Genomic DNA, 16803 nt, shown 5'->3' with positions numbered 1-16803 from the left:
TGTTTTTCCTATTAATTCAATATCTTAATATTTATAGGAAGTCTTTCAGTTGAAGGGGAAAAATTGTTCTCACTGAAGTATACAATGGTTAACAATGGAAAATGATAGGATAGGAATCTATCCTTACAAAATACATTTTCACCAGAGACACACACACACATTCAATAAATAAAACAAAGCATTTGAAAAAAGTTCATTGAAAGCATTTTCCAGAGGTCACTTGTGTTTCTGGGCATAGAATGCATTAAGAAATGACTGTCAAGAAAGTTTGCTCTGTCAAGAAATATATAACTCCAATATATATGAGTGGTGGATAGTCCACAGTAAGTTTTCCTGTTGTGTACATTAGGGATGACTGCTTCAAAAGTGCCTAACAGGAGAAACTTTCACTTAATTTACATCTTTTACTAGGCAGTAGATTTTGCTTGTGAAGTTTGAACACTTAGCATTTCCTCCGAAATCTTTTGTCAAACTCTTTTTAATTGTTGCAAAGCAATCTGTCCTGATCTTTGCCACATGGTCATACCTCCCATATGCTGCTGCAGTAGCATCACAGAGCAGTGGGATTGACTGTGTCCTCACCAGCAATGTCTGGGCCTGTTCTATGAACTAATTCAAAGATTCCCTTGGTACCAATGTTTCCACTGAGTGTGATACCAAGATTGCCTATCAGGCCAAAGCATAAATCATTAAAGTATATCCATATAGGTTTGGATCACAAGATCATCAAACTGGGGCAATCTTGGTACCATATTCAAATATATGGTATCAAGAAATATCTTATTAAATTTAATAGCTTTGTAGTTTTCTACAATTTCACTGTACTTTTGAAGGAAAAATTCCATCTGACACTAGCATGATGTTTGCTTTGTGCAAAATGGTTACATTGCATCAGTTACTGTTCCTTGGATACTCAAAGGCAAATCTGGCACCAAATATGCTTGCTTCTTCAGTGATGAGTTCCATACTCATTGACATCATCATCAACACATCCTCAAGGATGTATTTGCTTTTGATGTCCTCCTAAATTGTGATATATTTATATACATGAAATGAATTTCCTATTCTTTAATGGAGGTACATGGATGCACATTTTTATAAAGGTCAAAAGTTTTATGAAGCAGCAGATTCAAAGAAGGATTGGTCTCTTTTAGGGGCTGTTTATCTCATCTTGTTTTCGTCCATGGATTCTTTGGCTTCAGGAAGAAATTATTCATCTTTCTACATGTCTTTTATGGCAGAGACATTCTTCTCACAGAATGGGTACTTTGGAAGTATCAAAAATCTTCATTAACAGAAGCTGAAATTTCCAGTGCAATTCCATCTCCTGGAATTAAGATCACTTACCTGTGCCTGTTTTGGGTTGCTGAAGACCCCAGCAGTGGAGATGCCTTTCAATATACTTGGAACAACCATCTTGTAGGCTCCTTAAGCCCAGGCTACAGAAGGTTACATATTAGGAGGACCTAGGCCCTGCCCTTGGGCAGGGGATGGGCAAAAAGGGGAGGTGGGGCAGTGATTTCATAAAACTGATAAATAGCAATTGTTTCTGTTCAGTCCAGAAACTCTAAGGGCCTTCCCCACCCAGATTAATTCTTTTGTGAAGGCAAGCTAGGCCACCTTTGCCTGTCCTTACCTAGCCTTTAATTACTGACTGGGTGTTGTCTCAGACAAACTGAGACCTAAGATAGACCTTGGTTTAAAAAGACCAAGGTCCCACACTATATGGAAGCCCTCTCCAGTTTCCCTGATTAATATCTTGTCACTGGACCCAGATGACTCTAGAGGAGAGAGTGAAGGTGATAACTTTGCACAGCTCTGCCTCACTTAGATCCAATTCACTTGAAAATCATGACATCAATCTCATGATATCACAGGTCCTCTTTCAGTAGGAAGGATAAACACAACAACTTTAATGAATAATACATGTCAAATGAAGTCAATATTTGCAAAATTAAATAGTGCATGAAGAATGAAAGAAATTAGGACATCTAGGCTGTTAGAATAGAAAGGGTCCTTAGAGGTTATTTAAGCTTAACTCCCTCATTTCACAGATGAAAAAACTAAAAACTAAGCAGAAAACCACTGTCCTTAGGTCACACAAGTAGTCACTGGGGAAACTGGAAATTGAGACTTTTTATGGCAAACATAGGGTCCTTTATGTTATTCTATACTGTATCTCCTGGAAAAAGTACATTTGAGTTAGCTTGTAAAAGCTGGCAAGAACTTATGATATAGAGGAACAGAAGGGAGGAGAAACTTTTAGGTTTAAATTTAGGACAGCAAGAACAAAAATCCATGAGGCAAAGGGGAGGGTGGAAAGTCTTTGCTTTAACTTTTTGAGGATTCATTGCTTTCTTTGTTTTTTATGGAGGCAATGGAGTTAAGTGACCTGTCCAGAATCATACAGCTAGTTAGAGTCTGAGACTGGATTTGAACTCTGGATCGCTGGACTTCCAGACCAGCACACCATCCACTTTGTCATCTAGTTACCCCTCATTGCTTTCTTTAATTCAAGACTGAAGATACTCAGATTTTGCTGAAACCAAATTATTTTATTGTTTTCTTCTTTTATATATTACATTTTCATAATACATTTGAAGTCTGTACAAAGCAGACTGACTTAAGTCAGAGAAACTCACACTTCTCCCTACCCCAAGTGGTTTGAAGTCAAATGACTAGATTTTTTTGAACTGCATCCCTCCACATAGGTTGGGTTTTTTTTCCCCCCTATTTGAAGGCTACTGAAGCAACTGACCATGTTGTTAAGTAGTCTGTTAACTTGAAATAATACACAGTATGAGAAAAAAGTGTCCTTCCTTACCCCAAATACAATTAAGACCAGACCTGTAGCCAACTCAAATTCTTGAACATAAAAGTAGATACATTTATCAATGCCCAAAAAGTGAACTTCACAGATCAACTTTGTAATTAGTTACTGGCCCACTCTGTGGGATAAGTAAATATTTGAGTTGGGCAAATTAAAAGGAATATATTTGTCAATGATGTTACTTTACCATCTGGGTTACTCAGGAAGGGAGGACAGGTTGGAAAGATTTTATACCAAGATTATGAGGATTTTTTTGAAGGGGGAATTTTGTTTACAAGGTTGGAATAGATTGTCTTGTCCTTTTAGATGGGGGAGCATATTTTGTCCAAGCACAAAATGGAATCCAAACCTCAGATGGTGCCAGGGCATCACAGAAGGAAGTGCAGACTTGATGTCTCTCTAGCGAGTTTCCAGTACTTAGGTGAACCAATGAATATTCAGATGGTGAAAAGGACTTTTTGACTTGAATCAGTTTTGATTTATCTGTCTCCATGGATTGATTAAATTAACCAGATAACTGTCAAATCTCCATTTTAGGCTCACATATAGAACCATTCTTTAAAAGAAGGGGAAAAAACCTGAGCAAAATGAATCCATCATATTTTTTTAATATGCCAGACATTATATACACTTTGATGGACTAAGGTCATGACCTCCTAAATTCTTCCATCTGAGTTGTGATATTTCATGGAAAATGTGGTTATTTGGGTTCCTTGTGGTTTCTTCAGCCCCAAACAAATCACATTTGTATGCCCTGCACCTTAAATGATAGCAATTTGGCTTTCCTAGGTCTGATCCTTCCACGATAACTGGCTTATTAAAAGCAATTATTTCTTCAGGTTGAAATAAAGTGCCAGTTCTTGAGATTGTGCAGTCTTGGGGAGAGCTTATATTCTAGTTCTCACATAAAGATGTTTATCATTTTTCTTATTTTTGACAGATGCAGATGACTGGCAGATATTTCATCTGAGACCTTGCCAGCCAAGAGCTGCACTTGTTTCTTGGAGTATAGAATTTCCCTCCAGTGAATGTACATTATAGAGGTCTAGATTCTACAAAGGACACTCCTCTAGAAGTGAAGATTTCCATTAACCCATCTGTGTTTTGCAGGGCCCTGTACTAGAGCATATATCTCTCTAATTTCTAGACAAAACAATTACTTTATATCCTTTTTTAGGCTAATTCTTTTTAGAAATTGCTTAGGGCAATTATTTCTGTACTCAACATTACATTTATCATATGTAGTTAACATATTACTTGTAGAATGACTGTGTCACCTTTAAGTGAGATACATACAAGTTGGTGTTCTGCTTTGGCAGATAATGTTGCCAAATCAGGAATTCATTATATTATCATCACATCCAGCATTTAAATAAGTGTTTCAAGGTTTGCAAAGCATTTAATGGATGTTATCTCATTTGATATAAATTGTTATCTCATTTTATATAAGACATAAGAGAAAAGAGAGGAGGGGATAATTATTAATTTTCTGTTATGTGCCAGATACTATACAAAACATTTTATATATATTATCTAGCTTAGTCTCCACAGCAACCTAAGAAGTAGTTGCTGTTGTTATCCCATTTTACAATTGAGGGAACTGAGATTAAGTGACTTCTCCCAACATTGCACAGCTAGTAAAGACTCAATTTGAATTCAGCATTGTCTGACACCAGGCCCATTATTCCAACTGAAGTGCCACCTAGGTAGATGTTATTTTTATACCCATTTTTCAGGTGGGGTGGAAAACCATGAGTCTGGATTCCCTTAAACTCTTCACCTCATCCCTCAAATTAATAATATAGATTTAAAGGTGATGGTCTAATATCTTCATTTTACATATCAGGAAACTGATAGATTAAAGTATTATGCTCTAGCTCACACAGGTGAGCAGTGGCAGTGACCTCCATTCCTCTGACTTGAAACTCTTTTCACATCTCATCTTTTCACCACCCAAATTCTCCAAGTCACACATATTATTAAGCAATAGAATTATGATACAACCTAGGTGATTGGACTCCAATTCAAACCAATCTAATTATTGTCTGCTATGTGATAGGCACTCAATTAATAAAAAGAAAAATTGGTCTCTCCTTTCAAAGAACTTGCAGACTGCAATACAGAAAAGGGGGCAGGAAAGTATGGGGTTAGTGGAAATTGTAGAGGGGGTTTTTGTTCTGTGGAGTTGTCATGAGACAGAGCAGCAGATACAGAGAAGAGTGAACCAAGAATTCCAGTTTTTGTCCTCAAAAAAAGGAAGGCATTGGGAAGAGTTTGGTATTCTACTCTCCAGCCCTCCAATCAGAGAGAGACAGAGAGACAGACCATGGAGGTGGCATCAGAGAAGGACTCAATGAATAAACCAATGTCATTTCTGCTATCCCAGGTTTAGTTATCATTTGAGATCCTGTGTTGTTACAAATGGTTTTGTTCTCACATCTGAAATTAATCCTTACTTTTCTTATAAGAACATAGATTTAGAGTTGGATGAAACTTAAAAGATCATTTGGTTTAGGGGTGTGTGTGTGTGTGTGTGTGTGTGTCTATGTGTGTGATGGACTCCTAAGAATGTTTTCAAATGCATAAACTATACTACATAAGATTACAAAGTAACCCAGTTTTATTAAAATAGGTATCACACACATACAAACATTACACACACACACACACACACACAATCTACATATATGTACATTATCGATTATATACACAAGGTCATGCAAAATATATATATATATACATATATGTAGATGTGTGTGTGTGTGTGTGTGTATATATATATATATATATATATATATATATATATATATATATATATTTAGTTTTAAAAACCTAGTTGATGGACCCAAAGTTAAGAATCCCTCAGCTAGTGCAACCTCATAAAATTACAGGGGAGGAAACTGAGACTTATGTGCTTTGTTCAAGGTTACAGAAGAAGTAAGTACTATAACTGGATGGCATTTGAGCCTGCCTTTATCTAAGCCTAAATCTAGTATTCTTCTCATTAAGGACACTACCTACTTTAGAGGGAAGCAAGCCTGAGGCACCATGGTATAGTGATGCTCCGAAAAAGAATCAAAAGAAATAGGCTTGAATATTCAGTATCTGAATGACCTTGAGCAAGTCATTTAAGAGGATTATTCATTCTTCATAGTGTATCTGAGGGGAAAGTGCTTAAGAAGCCTGTTAAATATTTTATAAATGTTAGTTTTACTATGAATGTTGAAAATAAAGATGGTTATATGGCAATTAGACAGCAGAATATTTGGTTTAAAGGACCATCATCTGGTTCTCCTACTGCTCATGAATATTTATCTTGCTGGTAGAGAGAGATGTGCCTCAGAAATTAGAATTCCTGGATTTTACACTTTTATTTTTTTAAGGCATTGCCAATAATTAGCTGTATGAACCTGAAAAGTCATTTAATATCACTGTCCCTCAGTTTCCTCATAGTAGAAGTAGAAATAATTAAAGTTAGCATTTAGATAGCACTTTTAATTTTGCAAAGTGCTTTGCATAAGCTGATCCTTACAGCATCATTGTGAGTTAGGTACTATTTTTTACCATCTCCATTTCAGATTTGAGGTATTTAAGTAACTTGCCCAGTTTCAACCAGTAAGCATTGGAAGCTGGATTCAAACTCACATAGTCCAATGCTCTATGCTTAGACATCTCTTAGGAATACTTTCGTATGTCCCTCTTATTCTAGAAATTATGTTTCTAGTAATGTTTCACAAAAAGAGTGGCAACTCAATATAGTAGATTAGTAATTATAGACCATTGTGTATTAGAATCAGGGAAATCTGAGTTTAAGTCCTATATATTGGATATATATATATATAGGCTATGTGACAAATGTAACTGTTATTAGCTATGTAATACATATATTGGATATATATTGGCTATGTGACAAAAATAAATTTAAATTTTTACTTAATGGCTCAGTATCCCTGTGAAGGGAGTTTCAATTTTAAAATTCAGTTTTAAAAATTTTGAGTTCCAAATTCATTCCTTTCCTCCCACCTCTCCCCTACCCACAAAGAAAGCAAACCTAATCTATTACATACACGAAGTCATGCAAAACATGTCCATATTAGCTATCTTGTATGTAAAAAAAATACAAAAACATAAGCAAGAAAATTAAAGTACTCCATTCTGCACTTTGAGTTCATTAGTTCTTTCTTAGAAAGTGGATAGCATTTTTCACCTTGGGTTCTTTGGAATTGGTTTGGATTATTGTTTTTATTAGAGTAGATGAGTCTTTCATGGTTGATCATCATTACAATATTGCTTTAACTGTGTACAACATTCTCCTGGTTCTGCTCATTTCACTTTGCATCAATGCATGGAAGTATTTCCAGTTTTTCTGAAATCATCATGCTTGTTATTTCTTTCTTTTTTTTTTTTTTTAGGTTTTCTTTTGCAAGGCAATGGGGTTAAGTGTCTTGCTGAAGGCCACACAGCTAGGTAATTATTAAGTGTCTGAGATTGGATTTGAACCCAGGTACTCCTGGCTCCAAGGCTGGTGCTTTATCCACTGCACCACCCCTGCTTGTCATTTCTTAAAGCACAATAGTATTCTATCACAATCATATAACATAACTTGTTCAGTCATTCCTCAATTGATGGATACCACCTAAATTTCCACAGAAAGAGCTGCCATAAATATTCCTTTCTTTCTTTTATTTTTTTCAACCTCTTTGGGATGCAGACCTATTCAATGGTATTGCTTAGTCAAAGGATATGAAAAGTTTTATAGTCCTTTATGACAATTCCAGATTGTTCTCCAGAACAGTTGGACCAGTTCACAATTTCATGAATAGTGAATTAGTGTATTGATTTTGAGATACTCCCCCAGCATTTATCATTTTCTTTTTCTGTCATGTTATCCAATCTGATAGGTGTGAGATAGTTATCTCTGTGTTGTTTTGATTTGTATTTCCCTAGTCAGCAGTAATTTAGAGCATTTTTCTGTGACTACTGCTAGCCTTGATTTCTTCTTTTACAAACTGCCTATACATATGCACGGACCATTTATCAAGTGGGGAAAGGCTCTTATTGCTATAAATTTGGTTCAGTTTCCTATATATTTGAGAAATGAAACCTTTGTTAGAGAAATATGCTAAAATGTTTCTCTCCTCCTGCCCCCCCAACTTACTGCTTAGATAATTTTTGTTTGTACAAAAATGTTTAAATTTCATATAATGAAAGATATTCATTTTACTTCCCATGATCCTCTCCATCTCTTGTTTGATCATAAAATCTTCTCTTATCTGAGGATCCATGACAGGTAAATTTTTTCATGCTCCCATAATATACTTTTGATATCCCCATGTATATCTAGATCATTTACCATTTGACTTTATTTTGATATAAGTTGTGAGATATTGGTCTGTGCTGTTTCTGTCAAACTGCTTAACAGTTTCCCCAATAATTTTTGTCAAATGATTTCTCGTTGCCCTTCCCAACCCCCTGGTAGAATCTTTGAGTTTATCAAACACTAGATTACAATGGTTATTTACCTTATTCTGTACTTCATCTTTTCATTGATCCACTACTCTATTTCATAACTAGTACTTGGTTATTTTGATGACTACTGCTTTCTAATATATTTTGAAATATGGTACTGTTAGCCTATATTTCTTCTGGGTAGAATTTCCATATCAAGAATTCTCCCTTCCAATTAGTTCATGTTTTATTTAATGTCTTTCTCAAATAAATATTATTTTAGAGTTTTCAAAGTATTTCTTTACAACTATTTAATAATGCCAATAGAATTATTCCCATTTATAGATCAATAATAATAATAATAATAATAATAATATTCAGAATAATATAGTGTTCTGAAGTTTACAAAACATTTTATCTCACAACAGCCTTATGACCTAGGTGCTATTTCATCTCTATTTTAGAGATGAAGAAACTATGTCTAGATGAAATTAAATGACTTGCCCAAGGTCATACAATAAGTGTCTGTGGTAGGGTTCAAATCAAGTTCTCAAGATTGCAGGTTTGACATTTTGGTTCATGGAAGGATTGTAGGGTTGAAGTAGTCTACTTCTAAGGTCCCTTTTGGGGACTGATTCTAAGATAAAAGTCATGGCCTATGGAAGATAATACATCTGGTAGGTGAAATAATCTTTTTTTTTTTAGGGGTTAAGTGGCTTGCCCAAGGCCACACAGGTAGGTAATTATTAAGTGTGTGAGACTAGATTTGAACCCAGGTACTTCTGATTCCAAGGCCGGTGCTTTATCCACTACACCACCTAGCTGCCTGTGAAATAATCTTTTGGAAATTCGAATACCAGGTCTGCCAATGCCTTTGGCAAATGATGTAATCCTCACCTGTCTCCATTTTTATCCTTCAGATAACAGAAGCAATAGCATGTATTTTGGCTCTGTGAAACACATGGAAGTTGTGGCTGTGTTGGCTATTTAAAAAATAAATGAGGGTCTGGTTTTTCTACTGTTGGTTTTTGGTTTAGAGAAACCTGACATACTGAGATTTTTACCAAGGTGACCTAAAGGTAAAGGTCAACATGCTTTGTTCCCTGAAGTCCCCTGAATGACACAGAATTTTGCTAACATTCATCATGGCCATTGGAATGTTGGAATCCAGTTTTCATTTGGGGCAATAGGGGTTGGTAATTATTGTTACATCTGGGGCTGTTCTGTGAAACCCAGGAATTCTAGTCAACAAGCTATAAGCTGCTTAATTCCCAGTGAGGTTGGGCATGTACAAGTAAGCTCCTGCTGAGTTTTGGCATTCATTGTCAGTTCAAGTCCCTTCTTCTGCAAGAGACTTTCTCTGACTGGTCCTCCCAGCTGGAATCACATTTTCTCTGAAATTGCCTTCCATCTACTTTGTCTATAGTTTTAATGTGTTTAATATTCACAGATGTTTCCCCATTAGAATGTGAGCTCCTTGAGGCCAGAGATGGTTTTTGTCCTTTGATTTTTGTATCCTCAGTGCTTACTATAAAGTGTGTACTTCATAAATGCTTGTTAACTGACTGAAATTGAAATGCATTTACCAGGATTTTTCTGAGTTACAAAACTTGATTGAATGCATAGGAAATGTTAATTTGCTGGGTTTTAGTCCTGCTTTGCAAATAACTAATAGAAAAATCCCTAAAATTTGTAAGATGAAGGCATGAGTTTATGTCTTGCCACTGACACTTACCAGCTGATCTTTCTGAGCCTCACTTTCCCTGTTTGTCAAATGAAAATAACAGTCTAGCATTACCTAACTGGATTGTGTGCAAAGTTGTTCATAAACTGTGAAAGACTCTATAAATGTAAGTTATTATTATCTGCCCACTTAAAGTAAATAATGATTTATGCTGGGCAAGTTGTCTAGGATGTGGGTTTCATTTATTTTACTAAATAAATGTTTAGGAAAACCTCTAGTGGGAAGGTGACACTGATAATTTCTCAGGCAGCTGTAGTGAGTCCAAGTGAACTGGAAGGAAGTGGAAGCCTAGAGTAAACTGTTTAAAGGAACAGCAAAAATCTTTCCTATTTGACTCTGGAAGGAAGCCAGGGCCATGGATACATTTTAGTTATTTGTTGACATTCCTAAACTCACCTGCCTTAATGGTAATTCCTACCTCCTCCTAGCTTGGAGCCCCTGTTGGTAGCCTAGGGAGGAGTCTTCAACAAGTCTGAAATAGTCCACCAGGGGTATAACTCTCTCTGGATACCTTGACTTGTCCTTCATTTTGACTATCCTCAATTGAGTATTATATCCTTCTCCCAGAGGAAGATTAAAGGGATATAGATTTAGAACTAGAAGGGGACACTGATGGAGATGCATGGATTCAGGGTGCCAAGATTCAGCTTGAGCAACAGAGAAGTGGTGGAACTAACAACATATGGAAAGGCAATTGTGGGAACTTGAAATCCAAATGTTTGAACAGAAGCACTGTTCTTTTAGGTTTCTTGAGAAAGTCACTTCCATTCTCAGCACCAATCAGGAATCTAGATTTACTTCTTGGCACTTCCACTAATGCTTACTGTCCCTCTTGGCAAAATTCCATTTCTCTCATATAGGTTTCGGGACAAATTAGAGAACTGTCCCTTCTCTCTTCTTTAACCAAAAGTGAGATTTCGATGATTGATTCACCAGCAAGATAGCTGCTACAGCCTTGGCTTAGATCCAAATGTAGATAATCAAGACATGGATGATAGTGTGGAAGGATCCCTTATGTTTTGTAAACATGTAGGGTGTCTTTGGAGGGAGAAGAGTACATTCCATTCAAACCTATCAAGTGTCTTGAAAGGTATTTGAGCATTTGAGGGTTCATGCTCATTGGTTCTTGTCCAAATATGACTTTCCATTTCCAGGGAAAAAGGTTATAAATAGGCTGTTTGGACTTCAAAGGGATAGTATTTTGATGCATTAAGTGTATATGAGAAGAAGAAACATGTGGATTAAATTTCCCATTCAAATACTCATAGACTTGAAAACAAGAAGAAAAAAGCTTTGCCAAGAATTTCTGGGATTTAACAGAAATGAATGCTTTTTTAAATTTAAAAAGGTTTTTATTTCCTCACATTTATCCTTCCATGGAATAATAGACACTTACCTGATATAAGCACAGAGGGCAGCTGGGAAGAGAGTTGGGATAGCTCCCTAAGAGCAGAATTTCTTCATTTTTGTCTTTAAATTCCCAGTATCTAGCATAATGCTGACACATAGTAGTTACTTAAAAACGCTTAATAACTGATTAAAATAAGTTAATAGAGTCATAAGATTTAGTGCTAGAAGGGGCCTTACAAGTCATCCTTTTACAAGGTGACATGATCCAGTGAAAAGGATATTGGATTTCCATTCAGAGAACCTTGCTTACTACCATTGTCACTTAAACAGTTGCTTAATCTTTTCCATCCCTTTATTTATAGAATGAAGGCCTGAACTAAGTGGCTTGTGATATCTCTTCTACTTCTATAGCTACAATTTTATGATTAATACATTGGATTTAGATGATCTGAGTTCAAAACCCAGACTCTGACCATAAACCAGGATAAGGTCAAAATAGGTTCCTGATTTAGACATGAAGGGTGAGAGGAGGAGTAATTTATCTGTCAGCTATATGGAGAGAGAAAGAATTTATGACAAAACAAAAGATAATTTTAATATTCAAAAGGAATAATTATTATTACACTAAATTAAAAAGGATATTTGCACAAACAGAACTAAGATAAACAAGATTAGAAAGAAAGCAGAGGGCGGCTAGGTGGCATAGTGGATAAAGCACCGGCCTTGGAGTCAGGAGTACCTGGGTTCAAATCCGGTCTCAGACACTTAATAATTACTTAGCTGTGTGGCCTTGGGCAAGCCACTTAACCCCATTTGCCTTGCAAAAAAAAAAACCCCTAAAAAAAAAAGAAAGAAAGCAGAAAGCTGGGAAACGATTTTTGAAGTCAGTGTTTCTGATAAAGGATTCATTTCTAAAATATACAGAGAACAGAGGCAAATTTATAAGAATACAAGTCATTCCCCAATTAATATATGGTCAAAGGATATGAACAGATAGTTTTCAGATGAAGAAATTAATGCTATTTCTAGTCATATGAAAAACTGCTCTAAATCACTATTGATTAAAAAGGCAAATTAAAACAACTCTGAGACATTATTTTACATCTATCAGATTGACTATGTTACCAGAAAAGGAAAATGATAAATTTTAGAGGAGATGTGGGAAAACTGGTTCATTAATGCACTGTTAGTGGAGTTGTGAACTGATCCAACCATTCTGGAGAGCAATTTGAAACTATGCCCAAAGGGCAATAAAACTGTGCATACCCTTTGATACAGCAATACCACCACTTTAGAGATGTTTTAAAAAAGTGGAAAGGAACATATTTAGAGCAGCTCTTTTTGTGGTGGCAAAGAATTGGAAATCAATTGGGGAATTGCTGAACAAGTTATGGTAATATAAATGGAATGGAAGGCATCGTTCTATAAGAAATATTCTATATTCTATGTTCTGTAATGTAATATTGTTCTATAAGAAAAGATGAACAGTTGGACTTCGGAAAAACCTTGAAAAGTTTGCATGAACTGATGCTAGTGAAGTGAGCAGAACCAGATCATTGTGCACATTAATAGCAACATTGTGTGATGATCAGCTATGATAGATCAACTATGATGCAGTGATCAAAGACAGCACCAAAAGATTTCTGGTGGAAAATGCTAAAGAAGAATTATGGAGTCTGAATGCATTTCAAAGAATGCTATTTTTACTCTGATTTTTTTTTCTTTCTCATGGTTTGTTCTCTTTTATTCTGATTCTTCTTTCACAACTTGACCAATAAGGATATATGTTTAATATGATTATGCATGTATAACTTAGATTGTTTTCTGTCTTGGGGAGGGGAGGGAAGAGAGGAAAGGAGAAAAATTTGGAACTCAAAATCTTATAAAAATGAAGGTTGAAGACTATCGTTATATGCAATTGGAAAAAAATCCCATGAAGTTAAAAAAAATTCCAGGCTCTGTTGCAAAGATAGTATCTTTTTGACTTTAAGTAACTTAACATTTCTGGGACTCAATTTCCTCAACTATCAATGGATAAGGATGAACAAGATGACCTCTCAGGTATCTTCCAGCCCTAAATCTATAATCCTATGATCTTTGACTGAGTTTACTAAAATGAAGAAGGATCTAGGCTGTCTTCAGAGGGTCACTGTGGTTTGCAAAAATCCCAAACCTAACCAAACATTTTTACTGGAATGAAGGCCTGGGAAAATGAAACACTAATTACATTGGCGACAAGTGTTCTGGGTGCCTGTGGTGTCATTGCTTAACTGACTCAAGCCTAATGAGTAGTGTCCTTGCCCTTTCCGCTCAAGGCCACTACCAAGATTTACAGGACTCTGGCTAGACTAACACTTAAAGAAAACTGATGGAAAAACTAGTTTGCTTGAGCTTGGCTGCCCAGTCCCAAGGTTTTTCAGCAACCTAGGCTATAGTTCATTTTTGCCTTTTGGGGTTTGGAATTTCCAAAGGCTTCTTTCCCTAGAGAAAGAACTAGATCTGAATAATTAGTCTCAATGATACATCATTCTTTCTCCTACATTTGATAAGTGAAAAGAATCTTTGATTCATTGTTGAGTAACATAGAACAAAGCTGGGTTCCCAGAAGAATTTAGTTGATAGTTAAATCACATTGCTTTCAAGTCATTAATATTTTATAGGATATCAACCTTGTTTACATTTTTTGATGAAGAATCCCAGAATCTTAAAACAGAAGAAACCTTCCCATGACATACCTAATACTTAATAAATTCAACAAGTGGTCATCTAATTTTGCTTGAAGATTTCTAGGGAGGAGACCCCCCTCCCCATTACCTCTCAAGGTAGCCCATTCTATTTTTGACTGGCTCTAATTGGAAGCTTCTCCTGACTTCAAACTTAATTAAATTTATCTCTATACAAATTTCACCCAATGCTGCTCATTCTCTTTTCTGCACCCAGATAGAATAAGTCTAATCTCTCTTCTATAGAATGATCCTTCATTCAATACTTGCAGACAAATCCTGTCTTCCACTAAACTCCAACCTCTTCTTTCTAAGCTAAACTTCTTTATTTTCTTCAACCTATCATCATATGACATGGACTTGAGATCCTTCATCATCCTGATTGTTTTCCTTTGAATATCCGGCAGCCTATTGGTGTTCTTTCAAAAATCTGGTGCCCAGAACTGAACAATACTCCGGATATAAGCAGAACAGGGAGGAGTAAGGCAGGACTCTAACCCTTTTTCTTGAACCTATGAATCAAAGCCCAAGATACAATTAACTTTTATGGTTACCATATTACAACTGTTGTACCTTCAATTTCTTACAATTTTTCTCTTTTCTAACTGTGCATCCCCCATCTTTCATCTGTGATGTCAATTTCTTGAACCCAAATTTAACATTTTATATTTATCCTTATTAATAGTCTTAATCCTTAATAGTCTCAGCTCAATGTTCTAACTTGCCAAGATCTTTTTGGATCCCAACTCTCTCATCTAACATGCTTAGTTATCCTTCCCAACTTTGTGTCATCTGCAGATTTGATAATGATCCAAGTAATTATTAAAAATGTTAAATAGCCCAGGGCAAAGCACAGACCCCTGGGGTACTCTTCTGGAGATCAGACAAGCTGACATCAAACTATTACTGGCTACTCTTTGAGTCTGTTTATTCACCCCGTGAATGCAATTGTGCTATTGTCTAGCCCACACATCTGTGAATAGAGAACTTAATGAATTTGGGACCACACAGAACAGATGCTCTGGAACAAGAACAATAATTCTTGGGGAGAACAGACCATTGAGATATGGAGGTGATTTTTCCTCTATGATTCCTAGAAAGAACTTAGAAGAATTTCTAGGGCTCAGATTCAATTAGCCTGATTTTCCTCTTCTTTCCCTCAGACTCATCTTGCCTTTTTCACCTTATTGGAGTTTCCAAGGGCTGAGATAGAGGAGTGTATCTTTGAACTTAAAGCCCTAAGTAAAGAATCCTCTTCAAACTAACCTCAGATTGTGTGGGTGGCAAGCGGTCCTCTTGATCCCTGGGCCTTGATATATGAAGCTTGTCTTCCAGCGAGATGCCCTCCTGGGACATGGAATTATAGAACTTCAGAACTAAAAGAGGGTCCCTGAGGGTACACCACATTCAGCTACTATATTTCATAAGTGAAGGAACTAAGCTCCATATAAGCAAAGTAATTGGTACAGTGGAAAGAGTGGTGGATTTAGAAGACCTGGGTTTGAATCTATACATTGCCTCTTACTATGTGACCTTGAGTAAGTGACTTGACTTCTTACAATATAGTTCCTCATCTGTAAAATGAGTAGATTGGAATTTCCAGACCATATTTCTCTATGAATCAAAAGTTGATAATTTAATCCTCTAAAATTATAGAAATAATATTAAAATTTTTCCTAGAAACCTTAAAATAAAAAAAAAGACTCTAAAAATTATAGTGTTACTTGGCCTCAGTCTATATAGTGTCCAGAAGGGCATGATTAATGATATAATTTCCTGAGTGTAACTTAAAAAAAAAACCTTACAACATATACGCATAAAACAAAAACCCAAACAGGTAATTAAAATGTTTCCCATTTCTAATGAGAGGTCTCTTTGGAAATATGGCAGTCATTCTCCATCTCAGCTTCCTACTTTTTATTAACTGACATGTCAAAGAAGAAAGCCATATCATTTTTATGTTCCCATGGAGCAGAAACTAATTTTAGGTATTTTAGGTCTGAGAGATTTATGGGCAAACATCAGAAACTTCTTTTGGGTTCCTAAGAGAGTAGTAACATTCCAAGAATTGGATGGATTTAGTATCCATCCTATTTAAAATATGGGTTCCTGTTAAATATGTGGATATCCCTGAGTAACCTTCTATTATTTCTTAGGTTTTCCTTTAAACAAGCCATGGAAAATGTCAGGATTCTTTGGTATGCTTCCCTCACTAACTGGGTCACCTTGGAGATGACATCTTTGAGCTGCTATACTGATGGAGGGTTCCCTGGGTCACAGGTGTCTCAACCACAGCATGCCACTGACTTTGACCTCTGAAACAGAGGGCTGACTGAGCATCCATGGCCATTTCTGTGGGAGGAAAGTATAATGATGTCTGTGAAATTAGACTGTGGGGGTAAATCTGGGGTCCCTTTATCCATCATCCTTGGGTGAGCTCCAATACCTGCAAAGCAAGGGACAGGGGGAGGAAATTGAAGTTTCAGTTGCACATTTGAAATGCTCATTGAAGGTAAAACATGAGATTGTATGTTTTATGACATACGTTAGTGATTAACTGGTTAAAATTCCTAGCTGGGGGGGGGGGTCATTTCTTAGGAGATTATAGCTAAGGGAAAACAAAACTGTAATACTTATTCTGATCAATTAGTTACTTTCCAGAGAAAAGAGAACTTTCACAGAAGGATATTCCCTAGGAGTTGCGGAGA

General features: G+C 36.1%; 1 pseudogene; it reads right to left on the bottom strand.

Annotated features, from left to right (window-relative positions):
• Positions 1 to 390: 390 nt before the first annotated feature.
• Positions 391 to 16445, bottom strand: LOC141499044 (isocitrate dehydrogenase [NAD] subunit alpha, mitochondrial-like; annotated as a pseudogene).
• Between the last annotated feature and the right edge of the window lie 358 nt (positions 16446 to 16803).

This window comes from Macrotis lagotis, chromosome X (genome assembly GCF_037893015.1).
Source record: "Macrotis lagotis isolate mMagLag1 chromosome X, bilby.v1.9.chrom.fasta, whole genome shotgun sequence".
In the NCBI taxonomy this organism is placed as follows: domain Eukaryota; kingdom Metazoa; phylum Chordata; class Mammalia; order Peramelemorphia; family Peramelidae; genus Macrotis; species Macrotis lagotis.
Note: the sequence above shows the minus strand (reverse complement) of the source record. Positions and strands in the feature narration are given on the sequence as shown.